The sequence below is a fragment of the Lycium ferocissimum genome, chromosome 12, assembly GCF_029784015.1.
Source record: "Lycium ferocissimum isolate CSIRO_LF1 chromosome 12, AGI_CSIRO_Lferr_CH_V1, whole genome shotgun sequence".
Taxonomy (NCBI): domain Eukaryota; kingdom Viridiplantae; phylum Streptophyta; class Magnoliopsida; order Solanales; family Solanaceae; genus Lycium; species Lycium ferocissimum.
This window is the reverse complement of record NC_081353.1, coordinates 11,471,351-11,480,875: the sequence shown is the minus strand read 5'-3', so window position 1 is coordinate 11,480,875 and position 9,525 is coordinate 11,471,351.

Below are 9,525 nucleotides of genomic sequence, written 5' to 3'. Positions count from 1 at the left end.
AGGTTTCATGCCCCAAAACTCACCCTAGACGTGACCGGCATTCGGCGTCATGAACAACATCAGAAGAACTTAAAAGATGCAATAACAATACTTGAACCCGCCAGGTTCAATATTCGCCTCCAACAGTTTATAAAATAAATGTAAACAATCATGAATATATGAATTAAATCATCGAAAGTCTTTATTAATCAAATACTTAGTCAAACGTAATAACGTGCCCGAGAGTTAATCAATAACTCAACAACTACCCACAAGAATGTATACTATGGAGCTTCTAAGATAAAGGAATAATAGTTCGACTCATCGGGACGCAGTCCGAAAAACTAATACAATGAATAAAAAAATAATTAGGGCATCCCACGAATGAACGTGTGGGCTCACCAAATCAGCAGCAACAGCAAGTCCTTCCTAAACACCCGGAGTATCAAGAACCTGCTCTTTTCCATTACCTAACTGTCATGACCCAATCGGAGGGCCACGACGGGCACCCGGTGCTAACCCACCAGGGCACCTCTTAACATACTTTTACATCACATCTAGGTGAGCCACGAAGCTAAATCATACTCTCGTTTATCATTTGTATTAATCCCATTGGGTAACAACACGTTCATATCATCATTAACATCTATGCCCATATAAATGTACATAAGCCGACAAGGCTAACAAAATAATATCCCAAAATATAGGCCGACAAGGCCAAACATATCTAACCATATACACATGTCTACGAGCCTCTAAGAAGGATACGTCATATCATATAGGCGGGACAGGACCCCGCCGTGCCCATAAATATGTACACAAAAGAATCTATACCGAAAGCTGTAGCTCCGAATGAAATGGAGCTCCGCTATGTAGCACCTGAATAAAGCAGGTATGGATCAAGTCTATCTCCCTGGCCACCTGCGGGCATGACGCAGCGTCCACAAATAAAAAGGACGTCAGTACGAAGAATGTACTGAGTATGTAAAGCATGATCAATATCAATATGAAAGCATAATAGACAACATATGAAGTAGCATAAGATAGGAGACAATAGTATCATCGTCTTAGAACTTACTTGCCTTTCATAGGGATATTCCATTTCTATTGCCGATCCGTGTACATACATCCATATCCGTATCTGTCTACGTATCCGTACTCCTTTACCCTTCGTATCCATTTTCGTATTCGTATTCATATTTCCATTCATACGCATATTCATATCATTTACATCTCGTATACATTGCATATACATAGCCTTTACGTAACATTTACATATACTTGGCATATTCGTACCCATACTGATGTCATATACATAGCATTTACATAGCATACCCGACCACGAAGGTTCGGTGTTTCACATACCTGGCCCTACCAAGGCTCAGTGTCATACATACACAGCCCTACCAAGGCTCGGTGTTATCCATACCCAACGATGGTGAGCGCGCATATACATATATATATATATATATCTATACATTCTACCCGGCCATATAAGCTCGGGGTTTCATGGTAGCCACACATGGGCACATATACATATAAGCTCATAAGCATCTTTAGCCTTTTTATTATCGTCGCTCATTACATCTATCCTTAAAGGATTACTCGTCATACGAGGAACTTAATTCAATCGTATCATATCGAGAATCATAAGCTTAGTAGCTTTTAGAGATGGATCATTGGAGGATATCGTAGGCTCATAGAAGGATAAATATTTGGCCAAAGAACCATGCCTTATGAAATAAGGGTTAGCCTTACATACCTTTCCGTTCAACTATTCTATCACTTGTACGTTCTTCGTCAATGCTCACGTTCTACCTTCATTAGAGTTATAATATCATTAGGAAATCGATGACTTAACATACAGGACTAAAGCTAGAGAAAATTGGGCAGCATCTCCTTTATTTATACAACTTCCTCCATATTATATAGCAACTCCCAAACATCATTAATAACATTCACAACATTATAACGATAGCCTTTAATCACCAACATTACCCTTACTTCTCAATTTACTTCCAATCATTCATATTCATGGTCACAACACACGATTACGTTCATTCATATACGACATCTATCCCATGTTCTCAACATCATTTATAACATGATTATAATCATAATGTATCAAGAATCATGACTCAATTCAACCATTTACTCAAAAGTGACACTATTCCACATTTATGACCCATTCTCTATTTCCTTCTACAATCCAAGTGTTTCAACTTTCAAATACCTTAAACAACATGGAAACATCATAAACTTACCTTGGAAGGTGTAAGAATGAACCTTGGGTGCAAACACTTCACTTGAGAAAAACCCTAGTTTCACCTTCACTTGGATTTCTTGTTTTGGATGAACTTTGATGGGTTTCTTACACTTGATTCACTTAGTTTGATGTAGTTGATCACTAATATCTCTTGAAATCTTGTGGGAGAAATGTAGAGAGATGTTTTATAGAGAAGTGGAGTGAAAGGTGAAATGAAATAAATGAAACTTGGATCCTTATTAAATAACACATTTCAGTCCCGACCAGAACATACGGACCAACATACGGTCCGTATATTTTTCACTGGCCGTATGTCTGGACCGTATGTTTGGTCCAGTGAGGTGTACCATTCTGGGCTGAACCTACGACTGGACATATGGTCCATGTATTTTATACGGCCAGTATGTTTGGCCGTATAATGTCCAGTGATTCCGAACTTGTTCTCGTCGACTCGTTTGATCTCCAATCCTTATGGAACCTTCTTAACACTTGTTTAACACCTCAATACCAATCTAAGGGACATTATAATTCTTCTCCAAAGCCTCATTAACTTATTGTTAACTCGCTACTCGTAGATTCTTTCCGATACTTATCGTATGCATTGCCTTCTCTTGGCAACTTTCTCGTCTAGCATCGAATGTCTTTGAAGTCTCACTTAAGGTCGTCAAATGTCATTCTTTACTTATTGAAACACCACATACCTTTTACTCTTCGTTAATCTATTCACTGTGCATCAACGGAAAATTTTTCGACGTGTAACATTCTTCCCCCCTTAAGAACATTCGTCCCCGAATGTTAAGCGCTCGGGAATTCTACGAAAATTTCGCCAGAGTTTCCCCTATAATATGGTACTACCAACCTGTCACAACAACCCATAATAATAATGCCTCACAGGGCCACAACATAATAGAAATAGAATTTGGCCACACGCGACCCAAATGCATAAAAGGAAAACATACATACCTTATGATCTTGACGTCTCATCTTGGCCCTCTTCCGGGGGCTAAAATAAGTGCGGATATTTGGATTTCATGATTTCTTTCACTTCCCATGTCATCTCTTCTTGATTATTGTTTCTCCACAAAATCTTAACTGAGGCCACTTCTTTGTTTCTAAGCCTCCGTACTTGCCTATCTAATATGGCAATGGGTTTTTGATCATAAGCTAACTTTTCGTTACCTCGAACATCATTTGCGGGACGATCCTAGTAGGATCTCCAACACATTTACGACTCATCGAGACATGGGAAATTGGATGAACTGACTCCAAATCAGGAGGTAAATCTAATTCGTAAGCCACTTTACCTACCTTGCGCAGAATTTCATAAGGCCCAATGTACCGGGGACTTAACTTCACCTTTTTGCCAAATCTCATTACACCCTTCATTGGTGACACTTTCAAGAATACCCAATCTTCAACTTGGAACTCTAAGTCCCTTCGGCGATTATCTGCATAGGACTTTTGACGACTTTGGGTTGCCAACAACCGATCTTGTACGAGCTTAACTTTCTCTATGGCTTGTTGGACCAAGTCCGGCCCTATCAATTTAGCCTCTCCTGTTTCAAACCACCCAATTGGGGATCTACACTTTCGCCCATACAAAGCCTCATATGGTGCCATTTGAATGCTAGAATGATAACTATTACTGTAAGCAAACTCAATGAGTGGTAAGTGATCCTCCCAATTACCTTCAAAATATAACATACATGCCCGTAACATATCCTCAAGAGTCTGAATGGTACGTTCAGCTTGTCCATCGATCCGTGGATGAAATGTCGTGCTAAGGCTCACATGAGTCCCCAAACCCTCTTGGAAGGACTTCCAGAAATTAGCCATAAACTAAGTTCCTCTGTCTAAGATAATAGATATTGGAACACTATGAAGTCGCACTATCTCTTTAACATAGAGCTTTGCATAATCTTCTGCTACATACGTCGTTCTGACTGGTAAGAAATGAGCTGACTTCGTGAGTCTATCCACAATCACCCATATGGAATCATACTTACGTCGAGAACGGGGTAAGCCCGTAATGAAGTCCATGTTAATCACTTCCCACTTCCAAGTTGGGATTTCTATAGCTTGCAACAATCCACCAGGCTTTTGGTGCTCGATTTTCACTTGTTGACAATTGGGACATTGAGCTACAAATTTTGCTATATCTTTCTTCATCCCATTCCACCAATATATATACTTAAGATCATGATACATTTTCGTTGCTCCGAGGTGGATAGAATAACGGGAACAATGGGATTCTCTCAATATTTGGTGGCGTAACCCTGCCACATTAGGAACACATAATCTACCTCGACATCGGAGAACTCCGTCTCCAGTAATCTCGAATGGTGAATCCTCTTTCTGAGGGAGTGTATCTCTGTAATGCATTAGCATGGGATCTTCGTATTGTTGCTCTTTCACTTCCACTACTAGCGACGAGATCGCCGAATTCTAGATGGTAGTCCCCCCTACTACCGAGTCCACTACTCGAACTCCTAGGCTAGCTAAGCTGGCCGGAGCTCACGAGCCATTTCTCTTTTCTTTGGTTGTACAACACACAAACTTCCCATGATCTACGACTAAGAGCATCGCCCATAACATTTGCCTTTTCGGTGGTGATATGAATATCAACATCATAATCTTTTAGCAACTCCAACCATCGTCGTTGCCGCAAATTCAACTCTTTTTGCTTGAAAAATATCAAGGCTCTTATGATGCCGTGTAAATATCCACATGGACACCATATAAATAATGTCTCCACATCTTGAATGCATGAATCATGCGCAGCCAATTCTAGATCATGAGTTGGATAATTCTTTTCATGTTTTCGTAATTGCCTCGAAAGATACGCAATCACCTTACCATGTTGCATCAATACACGACCCTAGCCCAACGCCCGAAGCATCGCAATAAACAACATAACCTTCCAATCCATCCGGAAGTGTCGGATCCGGGTGAGCAGGTCAATTTATCCTTTAGCTCTTGGAAACTACGTTCACAAGCATCCGTCCATCGAAACTTAGGCGATTTACGGGTCGCGTTGTGAGTGGTGCGAAATAGAAGAGAAACCTTCAACAAATCTCCTATAATAACTCGCTAAGCCCGTAAAGCTACGAACCTCCGTAGAGTTGTGGGCCTTGGCCAAGTCTTTACGGCCCTCAATCTTTTGGTCATCTACCCGAATACCATCTACTGAAACAATATGCCCCAGAAATGTCACTGAGTTCAACCAGAACTCACACTTAGAAAATTTTGCAAATAACTCTCGAGTCTAAAGAACTCGAAGGACGGTACGCAAATGATCCGCATGTTCTACTTCGGATCTAGAATACACCAAGATGTCATCGATAAATACAATCACAAATAAATCTAGAAAGGGCCTGAACACATCATTCATTAAATCCATAAACACTGCCGGTGCATTAGTTAGCCCAAATGACATTACCCTTTAACTCAAAATGGCCATATCTTGTTCTGAAGGTTGTCTTAGGGATATCTTTCTCTCTGACTCTCACTTGATGATACCCGGACCTCAAATCTATCTTTGAAAACCATTTGGCACCTTGCAATTGGTCAAACAAGTCATCAATCCTCGGAAGAGGATATTTATTCTTAATCGTCACCTTGTTCAATTGCCGATAATCAATGCACATTCTCAGGGAGCCATCTTTCTTTCGAACAAACAATACGGGTGCTCCTCACGGGGATGAACTAGGCCTAATAAAGCCTTTCTCAAGCAAGTTTTTTAATTGCTCCTTCAACTCTTTCAATTCTGCGGGAGCCATTCTATAAGGAGGAATAGATATAGGCTTAGTGTCTGGTAACACATCGATAGCAAAATCAATCTCCCGCTCGGGAGGAAGGCCTGGAAGCTCTTCCGGAAACACGTCCGGAAATTCATTCACTACGGGAACTGACTGAAGAGTCGGCGGTTCAGCTTCTACATCTTGAACCCGCACTAGATGATAAATGCAACCTTTTGTAATCATTTTCCTTGCCTTTAGATAGAAATAAACCTACCCTTTGGTGACGCCGTATTTCCTTTCCATTCTAAAGGCGGTTCTCCCAGAAATTAGAAGCGAACCATTTTCATTCTACAATCAACATTGGCGTAGCAAGAAGCCAACCAATCCATGCCCATAATAACATCAAAATCCACCATTTCTAACTCATGCAAATCAATCATAGTACGACGATCACATATCACAATTACACAGTTTCTATATACTCGGCTAGCTATTATCGATTCACCAACGGGTGTGGACACCTCAAAAGGTTTAATCAACTTCGGTTTGACTCTAAAACGACCCGCAATATATGGAGTAACATATGAAAATGTGGATCCAGGATCTATCAAAGCATATACATCATGGGAAAATACCGATAATATACCTATGACAACATCAGGAGATGACTCAAGATCTTGGCGTCCGGCCAAAGCATAAATACGGTGCCGAGGACCTGCCAGGAACCGGGGACTCTCCCTACGCTCTACCATGGCCGACCGGCGCACGCGAACCCCGGCCCCATGTGGCATATAGATGCGAAGATCCGCTCCATCGACCCGAAGGCTAGGTCCTACCGCCACCAATCGAGGGGCAATCACGCATAATATGGCCTGGTCGACCATATGAATAGCAAACCTCTAAACCCAATCTGCACTGACCCCAATGCAACTTCCCACACTGGGAACATCGCGGTACGGGTGGCCTCACCTGACCCGAATCACCTCTAAACTGAGATCCCTAAAAGCTCTGACTCGGCCCGGGATAAATGGATCTATCAAATCTCTGGCCTGAATATCGTGGAGGTGCACTAATCATAGAATGGCCTGAATGCCTCAAAAACTACTGTCTGTGCCTGCCTCTATGCTCACTCATCGGACCCGAGGATCTAGCCCTCTTGTTATACCCTCTATCATGCTCACGCTCACTTCTTTGTTGTTGTAAGCTTTCTTCTAAATTTTGAGCGTGGGCTTGGATGCGTGAAATATCCATATTGTCCTGAAGGGACTCAGTCAAGCACCTATCCATCAAATGTGGCCCTAGGCCTTTCACAAACCTGTGCACTCGATGACCCATATCCGCTACCATGGCCGAAGCATACCTAGCCAAGGAATTGAAGCGGAGACTATACTCTAGAGCACTCATGCTCCCTTGCCTTAGATTCAAGAACTTGTCGGCTCTAGCTCGCCGAACTTCTGGGGGCAAATAATGTCGGAGAAATGCATCTACAAATTCTTGCCATACCGGAGGAGGTGCATTGGCTCCCCGTGAAGCCATCCAAACCGTGTACCAATGAACTGCGACATCTCTCAATCTATAGGATGCCAACTCCACCGATTCAGTGTCCGAAGCATGTATCAATCAAAGCGTCCTCAACATACCATCAATAAAATTCTGAGGGTCCTCATCCGGCTTTGATCCAAAGAATTCCGGAGGGTTCAAACTAATGAAATCACGGGCTCTTGCACTAATGTGACTCTATCACCTTGCCTCGCACTTTGCCGCCGAATCGGGCGCAACCAATTGAGTAAGCAAATGAATGGCCTCTTTTACATCTTGGCCTGAGGCATCCGGTGGAGGAACCGGAGGTGCTGGAACTAGGGCTGAGGCTCCCTCACGCTCCTCTAGTATAGGCATTGAACGGGAGGACTGAGATTGAGCCGTACTTTGGGACTCACTTTCTTCTACTACTGGTGGCGGTGCTCTTTTAGCCCGTTTTTCTGCCACCGTCTTGCCCTTTTCAGGCTGCGCCGTAGACTTTCTCTTTACGAGCATTTCGAAATACACAACACACGGTTAAGGAATAAGAAGTTCTTATATCATAGCTCTATCGCACGATTCTTATGAAGAAAGAAGGTCATTCATTCCTAAAATGCCCGCGACTTCTTGTTTATAAGTGTGGCGCGCAACACACCCATAACCAAGACTCTACTAGACACGGCTCGTAGACACTCCCTAGGACTGAACCCGCTTTCCGATACCACTTTTGTCACGACCCAACCGGAGGGCCGCGACGGGCACCCGGTGCTAACCCACCCGGGCACCTCTTAACATACTTTTATATCACATCTAGGTGAGCCACGTAGCTAAATCATACTCTCGTTCATCATTCGTATTAATCCCATTGGGTAACAACACGTTCATATCATCATTAACATCTATGCCCATATAAATGTACATAAGTCGACAAGGCTAACAAAATAATATCCCAAAATATAGGCCGATAAGGCCAAACATATCTAACCATATACACATGTCTACGAGCCTCTAAGAAGGATACGTCATATCATATAGGCGGGATAGGACCCCGCCGTGCCCATAAATATGTACACAAAAGAATCTATACCGAAAGTTGTAGCTCCGAATGAAATGGAGCTCCGCTATGTAGCACCTGAATAAAGCAGCCATGGATCAAGTCTATCTCCCTGGCCACCTGCGGGCATGACGCAGCGTCCACAAACAAAAAGGACGTCAGTACGAAGAATGTACTGAGTATGTAAAGCATGATCAATATCAATATGAAAGCATAATAGACAACATATGAAGTAGCATAAGATGGGAGACAATAGTATCATCGTCTTAGCACTTACTTGCCTTTCATAGGGACATTCCATTTCTATTGCGGATCCGTGTACATACATCCATATCCGTATCTGTCTACGTATCCGTACTCCTTTACCCTTCGTATCCATTTTCGTATTCGTATTCATATTTCCATTCATACTCATATTCATATCATTTACATCTCGTATACATTGCATATACATAGCCTTTACGTAACATTTACATATACTTGGCATATGCGTACCAATATTGATGTCATATACATAGCATTTACATAGCATACCCGACCACGAAGGTTCGGTGTTTCACATACCTGGCCCTACCAAGGCTCAGTGTCATACATACCTGGCCCTACCAAGGCTCAGTGTTATCCGTACCCAACTGCAGTGGTGAGCGCACATTACATATATATATATACATATCTATACATTCTACCCGGCCATATAAGCTCGGGGTTTCATGGTAGCCACACATGGGCACATATACATATAAGCTCATAAGCATCTTTAGCCTTTTTATTATCGTCGTTCATTACATCTATCCTTAAAAGATTACTCGTCATACGAGGAACTTAATTCAATCGTATCATATCGAGAATCATAAGCTTAGTAGCTTTTAGAGATAGGATCATTGGAGGATATCGTAGGCTCATAGAAGGATAAATATTTGGCCAAAGAACCATGCCTTATGAAAGAAGGGTTAGCCTTACATACCTTT